Genomic DNA, 17,639 nt, shown 5'->3' with positions numbered 1-17,639 from the left:
CATAACTTTTTTTTTCCTAAAACAAAAAATCAAGACACATTGGTCTAACATATAATATAACAACATGATAGAATAGAATAGAATTGGAACTATCCCAGAAAATGTTTAGGAGATACATGAAGACGAATATGTTTACAAGCACATCGTGTTTGTTAAAATATGTGCATTAAAAAAAAACAAAAAAAATCAGTCATTTACTTAAAGGTTGGCTACCAAACATTTCAGAAAACACAAACATAAATACAGAGGAAGAAACCAGTGTCTGTGTGTTAAACGCAATTTGAAAATGATAATTGTACAAGAAGTGCTGTATACATTATGGCTGTGATATCCTTAGAGAAATAGGTAATCTAGTAACATCTGTGAGAATTTCATGCTGAGATGTACATATATGTGTGTATACATATATGTATACACACATCTATATATATATTTTTTCTTTTTCAATTCAATGGCTTCATTCCCATTTTCCAGTCATCCCAGACTCCTCTCCTCTTTTTCCATGACTGAACCCTTACCTGCTAAGGTTCCCGCTGAAGCTGATTGCCTCTTCACATGCATCAGTAAAACTGTACAAACTGTATGTATGCTTCAAAGTGCTCTGTGTTGCAATGCCTCAACAACTCTAGGCTTGCCCAGAAACTTGGGCCCATGCACCTGAAATTCTCTAGACTCTATGAAATTCAAACATCTGTCACACACAGAATAAAGTCAAAGGGATTTTTTGAATATAAATTCTAAGAAATCTCCTGGATATCATAGCCCTTTAAATTATTTTCCCCTTGTCTTATAATTTATAGCTTCTGTAGGGGTGGAAAACTCCCTTTTTCCTTTTTTAGGTTCTTTGGCTGGCTTAATAATTAAATTGATATAAGATAGATTAAAAGGAGAAAAACAAATTTCGTATGTACAGGAGTCTGCATAAAAATATAATAGACTCATAGGCAGTCAGATTTATACACCATCCTGAGCTACGGAGAAGGGGATAGGGGTCTGAGGCTTCAAAGGGGAGTAAGACAATTTCCAAGAGGATGAGAAGAGTAGATGTTTGGTAAACAGATGTTTGCCCTGCCATGCAGATGTCTTTCTGATATAAAAAGTTTTCTCTGGTAATAGCTCTTTTCCTGCTCTAAACTAGTTCAGGCAGTAAAGGGGGAGGCAAAAAAGCTCTTCCTGAGTCTACCGGGTCCTATTTGCCTTTAGCCTAAAACGATACACTTTCCAAAGTGGCATGTTTGGGGTGGTGTATTCTGTTCCCCTTCACTTCCATAAACTGGAATGAAAGTCGATACGCATTCTCCTATTTGATTTTTCTTTTTTAGTTCTTTACCTCTTATAATACAAGCTTATTACAAAGCTTAGTGGCTTCAAACCTATCAGTTTCTGGGGACCAGGAATTTGGGACTGACTTGACCAACCGGTTTTGTCTTAGAGTTTTTCATTGATTGCAATCAGATAAAATCTTTTGCAGGCAGGCATCTATGTCTCCTGTTGGCTTAACTGTTTCCAAGTTGACTCATTCATACCTCTTGAAAATTGGTTCTGTTTGTTGATGGGAACCTTTAGTTGCTCTCCTGATTGGCCTTTCCACAGGGATGCTTAAATGTCCTCACGGTAGGGCAGTTTATTGACCGCCAATAAGAAGGGCACAAAGAGAAGCTGTGATAGTTTTATGATGCAGATTGGGAAGTTGCACACCATAGTACTCTATTGGTCACATAGAGTAGCCCTAATTCAATTAAGAAAGATATTACACAAGGGCATAAATAACAAAGGAAAAAATTATTGGAGTCATCTTGGCGGTTGCAATATAAACCCCTTAGTCTTGTCCCCTTTTCAACTCTATATCCAGTTTTTCCTATTTTCAACTTAAAGACAGGCTTGTAATTTCTCTCCAACTTTCAGGAAGAAATCAGTAGGAAGTGGGAAGTATAAAAATAGTATGTCCCTTCTTTCTCAGAAATAAGAGTGCTGAAACATCACACCTAAAACAAATAAAAAAGGAAGGACAGATACATAAAATGCACCTATACACAAAAAATGTTCCTTAGTGACACCAAGTACCATAATCACATGGTTCTTTCTAAAATATCAATATTACTATAGATATCCTCTGCTTTAGCTCCTCTCTGAAGTACCTAGATAACAGTAACCTATGCACATTTCCTGAGTTGTTTTACAAATGTGACCTCCCCCCCACACCAAAAGCAAGATGTTAACTACTTGATGACCATGAGCTCATAGCCCCAGGCCTCCTGGAGCCTCAGGACTGATAAAGTTAACCCCTGTGACGCTGCCCTGTTCCTTCACCAACAGCCAATCAGAGACTTGTGCTTGAGATGATCACCTATTGGGCGACCCCTCTCCCTCACTTGGCTTTTAAAAATGCTTTGCTGAGGGTATATGCCCAGTAGTGGGATTGCTGGGTCATATGGTGGTTCTATTTTTAGTTTTTTGAGGAACCTCCATACTGTTCTCCACAGCTGCTGTACCGATTTACATTCTCACAAACAGGGTTCCCTTTTGTCCGTTGACAGGTGAATAGATAAAGAAGATGTGGTGCATATATATAATGGAATATTACTCAGCCATAAAAAGAAATTGGGTCATTTGTAGAAACGTGGATGGGCCAAGAGTCTGTCATACAGAGTGAAGTAAGTCAGAAAGAGAAAAACAAATATCATATATCAATGCACATGTGTGGAATCTAGAAAAATGGTAGAGATGAGCCTATTTGCAGGGCAGGAATAGAAAGGCAGGTATAGAGAATGGATGTGTGAACATAGGGGCGGAAGGGGAGGGTGGAATAAATTGAGAGACTAGGTTTAACATAAATATACTATCATGTATAAAACAGACAGCTAGTGGGAACCTGCTACAGAGCACAGGGAGCTCAGCTCGGTGCTCTGTGATGACCTAGATGGGTGTGATTGGGGAGGAGGGAGGTCCATGAGGGAGGGGATATATGTATACATGATGATTTGCTTCACTGTACAGCAGAAACTGTTGCCGAAAAAAACCCGACCTCCGTTCACTGATGCCAAATAGAAATACGGAGACAGAGCTTTGGAGGAGTAGAAAAAAATAGCTTTACTGCTTGCCAGGCAAAGGGGGAACACAGTGGCCAGAGCCTTACGAACTGTGCCCACCTCCCTGGGGAAGGCTTATAGTTCAGGGCTCATGGTCAAGTGTGTGTGATAAGGATCAAGGCAGTAACAGTCTTGCATCCTTCTGATGGGTTGGTGGTGAAGTAAGTAGACATCAGCATCATCAACCTTCAAGTCCAACTGGTCTGGGGTCTACATGCTTGTGGGCAGCATACCCTTGTTAATCATTAACTTCTTCCACCTGGAAGGGGTTTCAACATCTGCAAAATAGCTCAGAGTTATCGTTGTGTGCATCCTTTGATGGGGAAACAGGACCTTGCCCCACGGCTGCTCTTGACTGTTTCTCCCTGGTCTCATGCATCCCCTCCTTTCACTAGTTAACAACTGCTTGAATCTTCCCATTGGAACTCAGGGAAGGTCATGGAGGCTGAATGAGGGCTGTTTCCTACAATCAGAGACATAGGGGACACAGAAAGACTTTGTGTCCTGGTGCCCCAAAGGGCCCTGCTCGGTATCAAAACTAACTCAACATTGTAAAGCAATTATACTCCAATAAAAAAAAAATGCTTTGCTGAAACCCTTTGGGGAATTCAGGGTTTTTTGCAGCATGAGCCACCCATCTCCTTACTTGGCCCCACAATAAACCTTTCTCTGCTCCAAACTCTGATGTTTTGATTTGTTTGGCCTCGCTGTGCATCGGGCACACGAATTTGCACTGACAAATGATCAACATCTTGTAACCAATTCTATTGGAAAAGAATCTGAAAAAAAAAATATATATATATATATATATTTGAACCACTTTGCTGTACACCTGAAACTAACACAATTCTGTATATCAACTATACTTCAATTAAAAAAAAAGTTATTCTTTTAAAAGAGCTAAGTGACTGATTGATATGAATAACATCTAATTATCATGTTTGATATGTCTTTATTAAATAAAATATTGATCATTTGAGAAGACTCTACTCTTCCTGACCAAATATCTAAGAATACTGAATAGTCTGATTAGCTAATTTTCTATAACTAAATTTTTAAAAAGACAAAACTAATAGCTGCTAGAGCTGGGATTGATTCATTGATTGATTTTGGTTCTTCTAGTGGTAAACTCATGATGTAGGGACTCCCAGTTAAAATGTAGTACAGCTTCTAGAATCAGTGTAATAAATGAGTATTAATATGGGAGAGGGGAGGTAATGACTCTGCCATCCTAGAAAGAAGCTTTTGTGCATAAGAATTAACACCCCATCCATCTTTAACTTCCCTATGACTTTTTGGTGAAGAGAATACAGTGCTGTGGGAGCAATTATTCCATTCCTAGTTTCTATCCTACATTCCTGCCCATGGATCCATCATCCTGGCTCAATGTTTTAACTGAACATTGTTAGTAAAAATTTCTCCGGGAATTTGATGGTCCCGAGCAAAAGCCTTAAAGCCAAGGGCTTAATTCCCACCGCTATTCAAAGTCCACATCTCTCTTATGTGTGTGTTTTGTGCTTCTCAAACAAAGCACTTAACAAAGAAGACTTGTTCAGTAAATATTTGTTAAAGAAAGGAACAAAAAAATGAAAAGGGAAAAAACTGATATCACTTCTTTCACTATTATAGGACAAGTAGGCAGAGGATTTTAATTTGATTGTTACACATACATATGGCAGATTTTTGATAAATTAAATTTAAATACATCTATTTCCTAGAATACCCGCTATGTTACTGACCAAGATAGCTTTAACAGCTTGCCAAAATGTTAGACAGCCCCTTCTTGACTATGGGCCCTTGAACTCCCTTTTATTAGAGCATTTGCTTTAGAAAACTTGCAATTGTAAAGTCTTTTTCTCTTCTTTCAAACGTGAAACTTCTACAACCCAGGAATGTCTTTCTCAAGGACTTTGCAACCATCCTTTGAAATGTAATCATCAAGAAAAAATAAAGCCTTTGCCTCCCAGTCTCTGTGGGAGGGTAGGAGCCTGATTTAATAACAATAATTAGTAAACACAGAGGCCTAATCCCATTGACCAACCTACCTCTTAAAGCCCTCTAGTATTTTTCCATTTAAAATCTTCTGTCTTTTGTTTCAACAGAGTTGGGTTCAATCTTTCTTCCCTCTTGCAATATAGTCTTGATCCGTATTGCAATCGTCTTGAATAAAGTTTTCCTTGCTATTTTTAGAAGGTGTTAGGTAAAAATCTTCTTTTCCTCTACCTGTCTTATTGTTCTTCATGAGTTCTTCACCTTTTATACTTCAGGTCAGGTGTTATGAAGCCTACATTTGTGAACTCAGGAATGCACCTCTCCACATCTAGCACGGGGCTAGACTAAAACTGAAAATGTCACCATCTTCCTATGGGAGCAGAGTTTATCCCTCCCAACTTCAGACCCATGTTGACTTAAAAAAAAAAAAAGCACAATGTGAGAGTTATGAATTACGTTTTATCTGGGGCAAAATGAGGACTGCAGCCCAGGAGACAGCATCCCGGATAGCTCTGAGAAACTGTTCCAAAGAGGTACGAGGGAAGATCCATATACAAGTGATTTTGGTGAAAGGGGAAAACATGCAATCAAGCACAAATTGTTTACAGCAGGTTCCTGCTTGTCTCGTGCAGGCTAGTCATGAGGATCAGTCGTCACCATGAAGGATTTTAGTGTTTTTCTAGATATGAGGAGATACAAGAACTGGGCTCATAAAGTTGGCTCAAGAAATAGTGGATAAGAAATACTTAAAGACAAGACAGTAGAGTAAAAATGCAGGTCACTTAGAGAATCAGGAAAAAGAGAGAGAGAGAAATTAAAAAATGCTAAACAATTTAAAAACACAGAAAAGAACAAAATTCCTTAAGCCTCCACTAAGTAACCCATGAGGTTTGTGCATTATTGGTGCACAACACATTAGGATGCAGAAATGGGCTCCTCAGCTTCTGAATAGTCAGTAGGAAGATTAATCTTTCTCTTTAGATGTGCAGTCAGAGAAGATAACTCATCAAACTGGAAGTAGCATAAGACATACTCCCTGTGCTTCCCCAATTGCCTCTCTTTTTATCAACCTCCAGTAACTCAGGGAAATGGAGAGACTATCCTATATGCGTTATATAGTACAGTATCTGTACTTCTAGATCTTAAATCTAGAATAGGAATGAAAATATAGGCTGTAATTTCTAGAAAAGAGCAACCTAGAAGCAAATTGTTTGTGACTCATTTTAAGCATTTGGTTCCTCTGATACAATGGACAATAGAAAATCCTGAAGTGAATCTATAATGTGCTATGTTTCAAAAACTGTCAATATTTGTGAAAGCACTGTGTACACTGCCACATCCTACACAGAATTCCCCAGTGGTGCTTTATAGCTTTTATGATGTAGTTCATATTACTAGTTAAATCATTTCCCTCAAAAAGTGATCTTGCTTACCTCTTTGTTCTCACTGGCCTCCTTAACCACTTAAACTTCATTTGGAAATCTCTGCGTGTGTGTTTGTTGAGTAAATCATTTGATAGCTGCTTCCGGCAGGGATGGAGAAGATAACACAACGAGCGTGTTTGTATAATATGCAAAATCATTTTTTCTCCCATTTTAAAAACCTGTAAATTGAATTGGCTCTTTTTACTTTATAATGACTTTCCTTGTTTGTCGGCTTTGATATCTTTTATTCTTATGCTCAAAATATTTGCTGATCTATGGCTGTCAGCTTATATTTAAGAGTGAAACACTACAGACGCTGACTAGGAAGCTCAATCTGTGAGGGCAGATTTAGCAACTGCTAAACTTGACCACAGAGGAATCAAACATCAATGGGGCCTTTCTTTTTTAGAGATGACCCCAAGGTATGCATGGATTTACCTGTCAGAGTTCCGTAAATTGTGCTGATGGAGAAGAGTGCTTACTGGGATGCTTAACCCCAGGCATGGCTTCTCTTGGCTCCCAAAGTGAATTCCAAATGACAAGGAAATTTAAAACGTATGACTCTCTTTTACTCTTGCTTTTTTTCCTCCTCTCTTTTAATTCCGTGTTTTCGTTTTTATTTCTGGTTCATGCACAACCGCTAAATGATTCCCCATTGGTGGGTGGCAGCAATAATTGATAATTTGGTTTTATCGTCTGACCATTTGCTGTTCTTGGTTGATCAATGGTTTTAATCTTTTCTCCGCTAGGTAAGATATGATGGAGAATCCAGTTTTGTCAGTCATTTTCATTGATTTGTCTGTTTGCTACCTCAAATAGATAAATAAGTTTATGCCTGCTGGGAAGGAATGTATGGGGTTTTGTGTTTGTTTACTTGTGACCTGTGGCTGAGATTGTAGAGCTGAAGCTATAAGCTCTCGTGTGTTTGTTGTATGTCTGGGAGTTGGTTGTCTATAATTAAGAAAAGCCTTCACCTTCACTGTATAAGAAATGTTTTTCTACCTCCAGAAATTATTAGTAAATTATTGTAAAAGGGATGTACATGGCTGTAGAAAGTTGTGCAGTGTAAAAGACAAACACACAGGACAATTAAGGAGGTAACCATATTCAGCCTATTGTGATAGGGAAAGAAAGGTGAAGAACGTCTCAAAGAGAAGGAGAAGTCTGGAGTTTTAGAGAGGCAAGTAAAGGAAAGAATCATATACAAGTGTATGAGAGTCATGAGGAAGGAGGGGGAAGTGTCTTATTTCTAAATAGGTGAGAGTGGGATGGTCCTTTGTGGTTAGCCTTTTCTTGGAACACATAAGACTTGGGGATTTCTTAATTTGTTACTGCTTTGCAGGAACGCAGAGCTCAGATACAATTCAACATTGCCAGTTACATGTATTCAGTTAATTCCTTAAAATGTTTGTGTATGACAATCAATTCTTATTTTTCTGCCTTCCAAGTTTTTCTCTGCACAAGTAAGTTAGGTTATTTAGATTAAGAGACAGTTACTAGGGGCTTCCTAGGTGGTGCAGGGGTTGAGAATCCGCCTGCCAATGCAGGGTACACAGGTTTGATCCCTGCTCCAGGAAGATCCCACATGCCGCGGAGCAACTAAGCCCGTGTGTCACAATTACTGAGCCTGCGCTTTAGAGCCCATGAGCCACAACTATTGAGCCCCTGTGCTGCAACTACTGAAGCCCACGCGCCTAGAGCCCGTGCTCTACAACAAGAGAAGCCACAGCAATGAGGAGCCCATGCACCACAACGAAGAGTAGCCCCCACTCACGGCAACTAAAAAGAAAGTCTGCGCACAGCAAAAAAGACCCAACACAGCCCATAAAATAAATAAATAAATAAATAAATAAAATTTAAAAAAAGAGACAATTACTGTTGTTAGTGAAGTCTATACGAGGAGCAACAGTGACAGAGAAATACATGTGTTTATGTTATTTTTCTTCCCAAGGAGAAACAGAATAATTTTATCTTCAAGTATCAGTTTATTCTAGAATATGAAAGCATAAGTAGCAATTAACATACAGAGAAAGGCAACACTTTTCTATCATAGCTGAGTCTGGAAAGAAGCCATGACATATATATATATATATATATATAAATGTTTTTCAAAATTTGCTGAGTTCCCATGGACTTTCTTCTTTGTTTTGTTGATTAATATCTTCTTCTACAATAGGGAAGATTATTCTTTACCTTCTACATAACGTGCCTAGGCAAAGATGCCTAGTCTTATCAGAATTATTTTTAATTATTCCAAAAGAGATAGCACTACTCTCTCTTTGTTTCTGTGGGAGGTGGGACCCTGATTGTGGTGGGGTGCCTTACTCTGAGCTATAAAATTACATCTTGTCCTAAAGATAGAGGAAGTTTACTTTTCCTTTGGATAAAACCAATTCACAAACATAGCCTTTAGAAATCCTACTGCCCTCTTCTTCAGCACAATAGAGTTCATACTTGGTTCTGGTCTCTCTTCCAGACAATAGCCTCTTTCCCTCCCTCATAATAATCCTTCTGAACAAAGACTGTCTTTACTAATTCTGGATTTTTTTGTTTGACACAATTATGTTATATTTGTACAAGAACAATGATTTTCTCTCTTTCTTTAAACACCTCAAATATCAAAATGTAAAGGGTCTCCCCACCACCACCACCACCAAAGGGAAAATATAATCCTGTAATTTAAAGAGTATGTATAGTTATAGAATTGATTGCTGGTATTCTAGGAGCAGGGAGGAAGATTAGTATTTAGAATTCTGATTCAGCATATAAAGATTATCATGTACTATCTTCTCCTTTAATTTTTCCTTATGTTTCATCCTTGCCTTGTGCTTTATTTTGCATCCCTGAATCCAAAGCTCTTCTTGTTTAATTTCTCTAATTTATAAACCTTCCATTTTCTGCAGGGGAGGAGTTATCTGCCTTTAGAGAGAAAGGAAGTCACCGAAGAAAGGTTGGGGAGATTAACTCTTCTAAATAAAGACTTTAATCGATCATTCCATATCTTATATTTCAATCATTTTTATATATTTATATTTCCCAAACTGGGTTATAAATTCATGTTTCTAAAACTTTGTATTTCTTACTAAGAGTTGCATACTACCTTTCTCATGTTTGGTAATCAAATATATGGTAAGCTTATAGTCAACATATTTGTTTATGTATATATACCAATATATATATATAAATTGCAAGATATTCCTGAGTTTATTCTCTTCTATATTTAGTAAAATTTTTAAGTTCTTAAAAATTATTTTATTATTACTATTTTTTAAGAACAAGCGTCTCCTGAACAAATATCATTACAATTGCATTTGTGAAGATCTGTTTTTCTGCTGTGGCAAATGTGACTAAGTTCTCCGCCCCCCCCGCCCCAATTTAAGAAATCATTAATGGTATGAAATTGCTAAGTTTGGGAAGAAAGGGATTTTTAAAGTGAGCCCTATAGATGTTTCACAAAGGGCTTCTCTATATCTAAAAGGAGAAATGACTAAGGAATTCCTCTGTTGAGGAGTGGAGGGTAAAATGTGCTGTAATTTCAGCAGTGCCAAGGAGTGGTACAGATGGGAGGCAGAGATAGCCAGGCAGATGGTGCCAAGGCAAGCGTAGCAGCTGCTGGGGAGTGAGAGCTGAGCAGATGGCGCCATGGCACGGGCCACGATCGCCATCAGCAGTGAGAAGTATCGGTGCACGTTAGAAGATTCTGGAACAGCTGTCCTGAACCTAGGACAAGATGAAATCGTCAGTTTCAATGATTATTTGTTAGTGTGCCCTGGTGTCGAGTGTTAGGTAAAGACAGCCAATGGTTATTGATCAGAGGGATGCCTCTATAAGAATACAGTCATTGATTTCAAATTTTCAGTGATCTGATTGAGTAAAGCAAATATTATTTATTGTATGTATATCTGCATGGAGAATAAGGATCTTCAATATTTGTACCTGGCAATGTTGCTGATGTATGTTGCTGATGTTTTTCAAGTAGTGTTAAAACATGTAATTTCTTAACCCTTAGAGCCCATTTTTCTTAAAGTATGAAAATCTCAGTTATATAAGAAACACATGAGATATTGGCTAAAAAATACAAATTCCTGGGTTCTTTCCCCAAATGGTTAAATCAGAAATTCTAAAAGTGAGGCCATAAATCTGTCACAAACAAGCTTTTCCAGGGATTCTTATGCACACTAAACGTAGAGTCCCCATCTTAATGAAATTTTGGGAGGAATTAGAAAAATGAAAACCTGTGCATACGTATAGTTGCAGGTGAAAGAATTATATATTTGTCATCTGTACATGTGAAGTCAGCTGGTATAGCTTTGACTTTATGTATGGCTGAATCCAGATGCTCAAATGCTCTTTCTCCTGACCTTTCTCCATTTGTCAGGTCTGCTTGTCTCTTCAGGAAGGTTTACCTTCCGAACCACTTGGTTACTCAACCCTAAAAATGACTCTGTTCTTAATTGACGTATATTCTCATCCTAGAGAACAATAAGCCCACGTCTGCAATGGAAATGTTATCATAGGTTTGTAAGTGTAATGACTGGGGGAATAAGTGAATATACATCACTTGAGAAATTGACTATAGCTTGATTTAATGCTTACCAGAAAAAGATGGAGGTGGGTCTGAAAAATCAAGAGAAAGCAGATCAGTTTACTCAAGTGCTAAAAATCTGAACCTTATTCTTGACAAGAACAAAATGGAAAGATTTAATCAGGCAATAGACGGCTTTAGATAATCATTTTAGGAAGATCACCTTTATCATCCTTGTATTCTTAGGTACAAATATTCTTCAAAGATTCCCTGGAATCTTAGCAAAGAACTCTTAGTGATGGAACTCCTCTTACAACTCCATCTTCCTATCTCAAAATATGTTCCTCCTAACATTGACGAAGGGTTAAAAAACAAAAGTTTTCCAAAGAATTTACTATGGAACTCAGAATTTATGTCTGCAATATTTAATTTTTGGATAAGTGTAGTAAAATGTGTTACCCACATTAAAACAGACAAACAAACAAGAAAACCAAAAAACCAAAGAAAGAATCCTTTCCATATAAAGAGTTTATCTCTTTGTGCCATGCTGGCCCACTTGATTGTACCTGATTCTCTGTAATATGAAAATGCCCTATCTTAAAGTTGATTTTTCCCGACATCCTATCCTAACTGTTAGAAAAAAGTTAAAGATTAAAAGATGTCAAACAGCCTGTGGATTTGTGACAATATAAGAGAAATAGGTCTTCATCATTATTATTGTCTACAACATGTTAAGAGCTTAACATAGGTCACTAAATTTTCACTATAATCCTACGAAGAGGTACTGCAATAATTCCCAGTTTTCAGGTGAAGGATCTGAGACTTTAAAATATAACATGGCCAAGATCAGCTAAGAAGCAAGTAGCAAAGATAGGAGTTGAACACTTTTCTGTCTGATCTCGAGACGTATATTTTTACTCTTTATGTCCATTGTGTCTGTGATGACCAATTTTATCCTCAGTTTCTTAATTTATCAAATGGATATAGCACTACTCCACAGTATACCTGAGAATACTAAGTGAAACACACACACATAAAGTGACAAGGCAATAATTTAGGCTCTGCAACATGTGAACTCTTGAATCACTGTGGCTTTGGAAGAACTAGAGTGTTGCATGCTAGTTTTGTTTAGTTTTTTTTTTAACTTTTTATGTTATATTGGAGTTTAGCCAATTAACCACGTTGTGATAATTTCATGTGCACCGCAAAGCGGCTCAGCCATATATATACCTGTTTAGGCCCAGAAAGAACTCATACCATGTTTGCTCAGAGTTCAATGGCTGGAGATATTAACGTGGTCCCACTAACTTCCAGAGGAGGGGCGCCAGGTGGAGAAGCACTGTGAAGCAGATGGACTATTTGGTGAGCACTGCTGTTACTCAAAGATAGTCAAGAAAACCATGTTTTGATTTCATGAAAAGATTGTTATGATATAAATCTTTTTTTTAATTTTTTTTTTTGGCACACGGGCTTAGTTGCTCCGTGGCATGTGGGATCTTCCTGGAGCTAGGATCGAACCCGTGACCTCTGCATTGGCAGGTGGATTCTTAACCACTGCGCCACCTAGGAAGCCCTGATATAAATCTTAATTTTACTTTAAATATAAATTATAGGGGTATTTAAGTTGAGGGCAAAGTTCAACTTACTATCCAGATACTTTGTCATATAACTCCATCCTTTACAATATATTTTAGTTTTTATAAGAATTCTTATTTTCTAAATGGTCCTCAAATCACAGATTTTTTTCAAAGAAATAATTCTGATATTTATGTGTTTTTATTTTTACAGCTAACTATAAATTACTCAGCTCTTCACACAACATAGTGAGATTTTACACTCCTGGTTTTAAAATCTGAAGAGTTGAGCCGGCCAAATGAGAGGCGGGACATTTCTGCCTCCTTTTCTCTTTAAGAACTAGGTTTTAGGTGTATCGTGGCTCATAATTAGCAAAATGCCACTAGAATCCCATTTTAAAAAATACAAGGTCTCAGTGAAGAGTAGCAAAGCCGTCCTTTTTATTTTAATTATAAACATTTTACATAACACATAGTCTTGCATGATAATTTTTTGCCTTGCCTCTTAGGTTGTACTTCTGAGCTCTTCTTTTCTTATGATTTCAAGAGCACATTATGAAATCATGGTTAATGTTTTACAAATATGTAATCAACGTGATCAAGAGCTCATTTTGCCCACAAATTCTTCTTCGTCATTACTTTTTATCAGTCCATAAAAACCATAACTAAGAAAATGATTATTTTTTTAATCCCAAGGATTCCTGTAGGAATAACATTTTTCTGGCAGTGATCATGAGTACTTGCAAATATGCCAACACTAACTCATGGGAGAGTGCTGTTGTCAGGATATTAGTTCCAAAATGGGCTGTTGTCAGCATCTAGCAGATGTGAGGTGATGACACAGTGGCAGGTCGTATCCCCTACTACACTTGGCATTCCTTTGAGTAATGAAAGCCAAGACGTGTTAACTTTGACTTAGGCTAGAATATGCCCCTAAAATTTCTTTCCCCACTAACACATAAGCAGTCAAGGCTTCTGTTCTCCTCTTAAACCAATGAATATGTCTCATCTTAAAGGTAAATAACCAAAGGGGTAGATTATATTTCACACCTGTGTTATGTGTAAACTGCCTCTTCAGAGGATTTATAGGCAAAGAGGAGACAGCTGACTTGATGAAGTGACGTTTATTCTAGACTTGATGAAGTGAAGTTTATTCTAGACAGAAGGAAATGAAACTTGTATTTTTATGTAGTCCTTTTATTCCTAGAGGATTTGTTCTTTATCATGACCAGTTAACCTAGAACTTGTTTCTACTTATTTTCTGCTTATAGGCATATTGGCATGGTTATAAAAAGCTCACTCATTTTAGGGGAAATAAATCCAAAATACCTTTCCTAAAATATGGTATTTTTCTATGTATGCAAAATGAATTCAACTCATCATTTAAAAATATTCATTAATTTGCTCTTTACTCTATAGATATTTACCTTCTAATAAAGTAAAAGGATTGAAACTAAAAAGCTCATATTTAATGAGTAGACAGTTCCAAATTATGTCGATTTATTTTTAAGAAAGCTATAAGAAAAAAAATTACTGGACAATTTTTCTTGTTAAAATTAACCGAACTTAAATCTGATCAGAGGGATTTTCTTAGTTATCAGTTTTCTAGCATGCTTTTTACTCTTTATTATAGGTGACTCAAAAAATATGTTTACCATGTCTGAACCTAGATGGTAATGTGGACTCATTTTACATTTAGTGTTAAGTACCTGCCTTTGCGAGTATACCTATGAGGCAAAGTCTTTACTCTTTGCTTTTGAGTATGTAACAGCTCTGCGAAATGTTTTGTGAGCAAAGTATATGTTCAAAATATCTCAGTGCCTGAGCTTCTACTGAAGGTGTAGAGAAGTCCCGTACACTGTTAGAGTAATTTTGATGGTAATAATAATGAATGTGATATAATCTAAAACTATTATTTTGTATCTTTATTGCCAGATACTCAGCAAGCCACTTTAACTCTCGCAACAACCTTGCAGTGAGTTCACTTTACAGAAGACAAAGAGGTTAAGTTCTTACCTAAGGTCACACAGCCATGAAATTCTTGAGCTATGATTCTAATCCAGTGTTTTGCACTTCTCTGATCATGGTCTCTCCTGTGCATGCCATTGATTTTCTCTTCTGGACATTTTTTCTCAGTATCAAACTTTTCACTGTAGATGTCATCATTTGGATGGAAGTCAAAGAGCTGTGCTTTCAGTTAATAAATTAGGGATGGATGCATAAATCAAAATGTAAAATATTGGAGGTGCATAGTTAATTCTATTCCTTGCCAGTATTTGCATTTCTTCCACCTAATGAGATTTATTCTTTTAATCTAAAGCAATTTTGTAAAGTACCTTAATACTTAAATATATCCTTAAATATTTAATCTTTAAGCAGTGATATTTGTTATTAAGAGTGCCTGGGTTGACTTAGTGAGCACCAACTTTTCACATCATTTTGTGCATCTAATTTTATAGAAAGCTCTTGTTATTCTTTGATTTGCTTTTTTACTATCAGTGTATCTCTCAAGTAACATTTTCCAGTAGAGTGTTTGAAATTAGGCTACTACAAGCGACACATTTATATGCAATTTTAACTCTTCCTTTAGGACAGCAACTAAAAGAGAAAGAAACAGCAGGATAATGAAATAGTAAGAGTTTGGAAATAGAGAGTATTTATTATAAGTGCTGTTTAAAAAGGCAAATAATTATAAAAAGACATAATCTTGTAATGCATTGAAAATAAGTTCAATGTGACTTTCAAGTGCTCCTCTTTCTCCTTTGAAACATCTCCTCAAAGTAGTATAGCCTTCAGTAGCCAACAAAATCTATTGTCAACTCAGTGGTCTCTTTTACTTCTTACCATCCCAAATTTCCCCTTCAACTTAGAATGGGCACCAGCTTATTGATATGTGAAAGTCTGGGATAACAAAAACAAGGAAGTTAAACTCAATATGGATATGCAAACCTTGATATTTTAAAGAAAAGAGCAGGCCTCTAAGAAAGATCATGGTTGGAAGTCTCAACACATACCCTTCATAAAGATGTGTTTCATTTTTAAATAAACAGAAAATGGAAAGGATAAAATTGGGAGCAACTAGGAGAAATACTGACACATAACATCTCTGTGACATTTCCTGTCAGAGTCAATCTTGGAAGGACAATGTCTTCCACAAGTGGAGTGATACCAATGCTATGTGATGGGAACAAAAAACACAAAGTGCTTATGTTTAAGTTATCTACGTATTCCAAAGGTGTTATTAAGGGTAGAACATAGAAATTTAAGAAGACAGAAGAAAGGAGAACCGAGGACCTGGTGGCTGAGAGTAATAAAGTGTAATGGTGAAGAGTCCCCCAGAACGGAATATCTCAGAATGATAGTCACTTAAAATCCAAGAAGTATTCATTGAATGCTGGAAAAATTCTTACCATGGGCTTATATATACAGGAACAATTTGTTTCTTGTGTTTTGTATGAGTCAGAAAATTATTCTTTCAAAATATCAGATATAATGTAATCGTTTTCATGGCTTTCTCATTTGATTAAAGTTGTATTCTGTTTCTTACATTCTTAAATTCATTGCTCTTTACATTTGTCATTTCACTTGAATGCATCTTAATTATTTAATTTAATGAATATTGATTGAGCCCCTATATATTGAAAGTTGATATACCAGGTTCTATGGGATAGAAAATTCCCCAAAGAAAAGGATATTGTGTAGACAAAAATAACAGATGGTTACTATAGCAAAAAGTGTGACTTATTTTGAGTTCCACTTAAAACTTAGCTGTGCTCTATGCAGAGTAGATGCCCCTAAATACTTGTTGGCTAAAGAAATGAATGGTTCATATTTATTTTTATACATATTGCCTCATTCTCATTGGAAAACTAATTTTCCTAATGGAAAATTTTTGAGAGTTTGTCACAATTGAAAGTTTGAATTGTATTAGTATTAATAACACCGATAAGATCAATATATAAATACTTGAAATAAATGGATTTTTTCCAATAGAGGAAAAAATTATCCCCTTATTTCTGAATAGCATGTATGTTTCCTCATTTGGTTTCTGCAATTTTAAGTTGAATAAACTAGCAGGAAAGTTGAATCATGCTATTTATTCTAAATATTCATATTACCAATTTAAGCTTCTTTCTATACTGAAGCAACAAAGTGATTTGATGTGATATTAAATTTTAAAAACTTCAATTTTTGGGGTCAAATATTAATGGATGACACTTTAAAAATATTTTTATAGAATAAGATATTATATGGAGTAAGATATCTTATAGAATAAGGTATTTTATAAGGTAAAGTCAATTGTACATTCTTGATAGCATTCTGAACATGTCTTTTGCTGGAGAATTATACACCCAACAATCACAAGTCAAGTCTCAGAATCTCTAAGCTATGCTTATTATATCTATCTATTGATTAATTAATTAGTAGATTGATAGATCCCAATAGGTATGTTTTGAGACATTAAATTTTGTATCCATAGACTAAATATATTAAAACTGTAAAATATCCTGTATACCAATCTTAAAATTTATATCCCAGGTTTCTCTGTACTTGTATCTAGATGCCTAATGCTCAGATAAATATCCTGCTTTTGTTTGAGATCTAACACATTCTGTATTCCTTCTGATCTTTGGATTCTGTAGAAAACATAACCTATTATGAAACTGTCCAAGATTAAATAAACATATTTAAAAAAATGCTCTTGGAAGGTCTTCTGGCAAATACATTAGAGACAGTATGCACTGACTCATATACAAAACACAACGTGACTGGCGAAACATTATTAGTACATATTTTAAAAAACAAAAAGCAGATTAACTTTATCTGGGGAGCAGAATGGAATGAAAACACAAAATAGGACCTTGAAGAGGCAAACCTGCAGGCTCCACTACTGGAAATGACATGCGGCATCTTTGTGTTCAACTCCCCTGAGATCTAGCTCTAACAATGTTCCACCCTCTGTAAGGAAACAGGGCACTGGGTCTGCAGATGGAGGCTGGAAATAGCTTGCACTCTGGCTAGGATCTGAGAAATA

This window comes from Hippopotamus amphibius, chromosome 11 (assembly GCF_030028045.1).
Source record: "Hippopotamus amphibius kiboko isolate mHipAmp2 chromosome 11, mHipAmp2.hap2, whole genome shotgun sequence".
Lineage (NCBI taxonomy): Eukaryota > Metazoa > Chordata > Mammalia > Artiodactyla > Hippopotamidae > Hippopotamus > Hippopotamus amphibius.
This window is presented reverse-complemented; position numbering follows the sequence as displayed.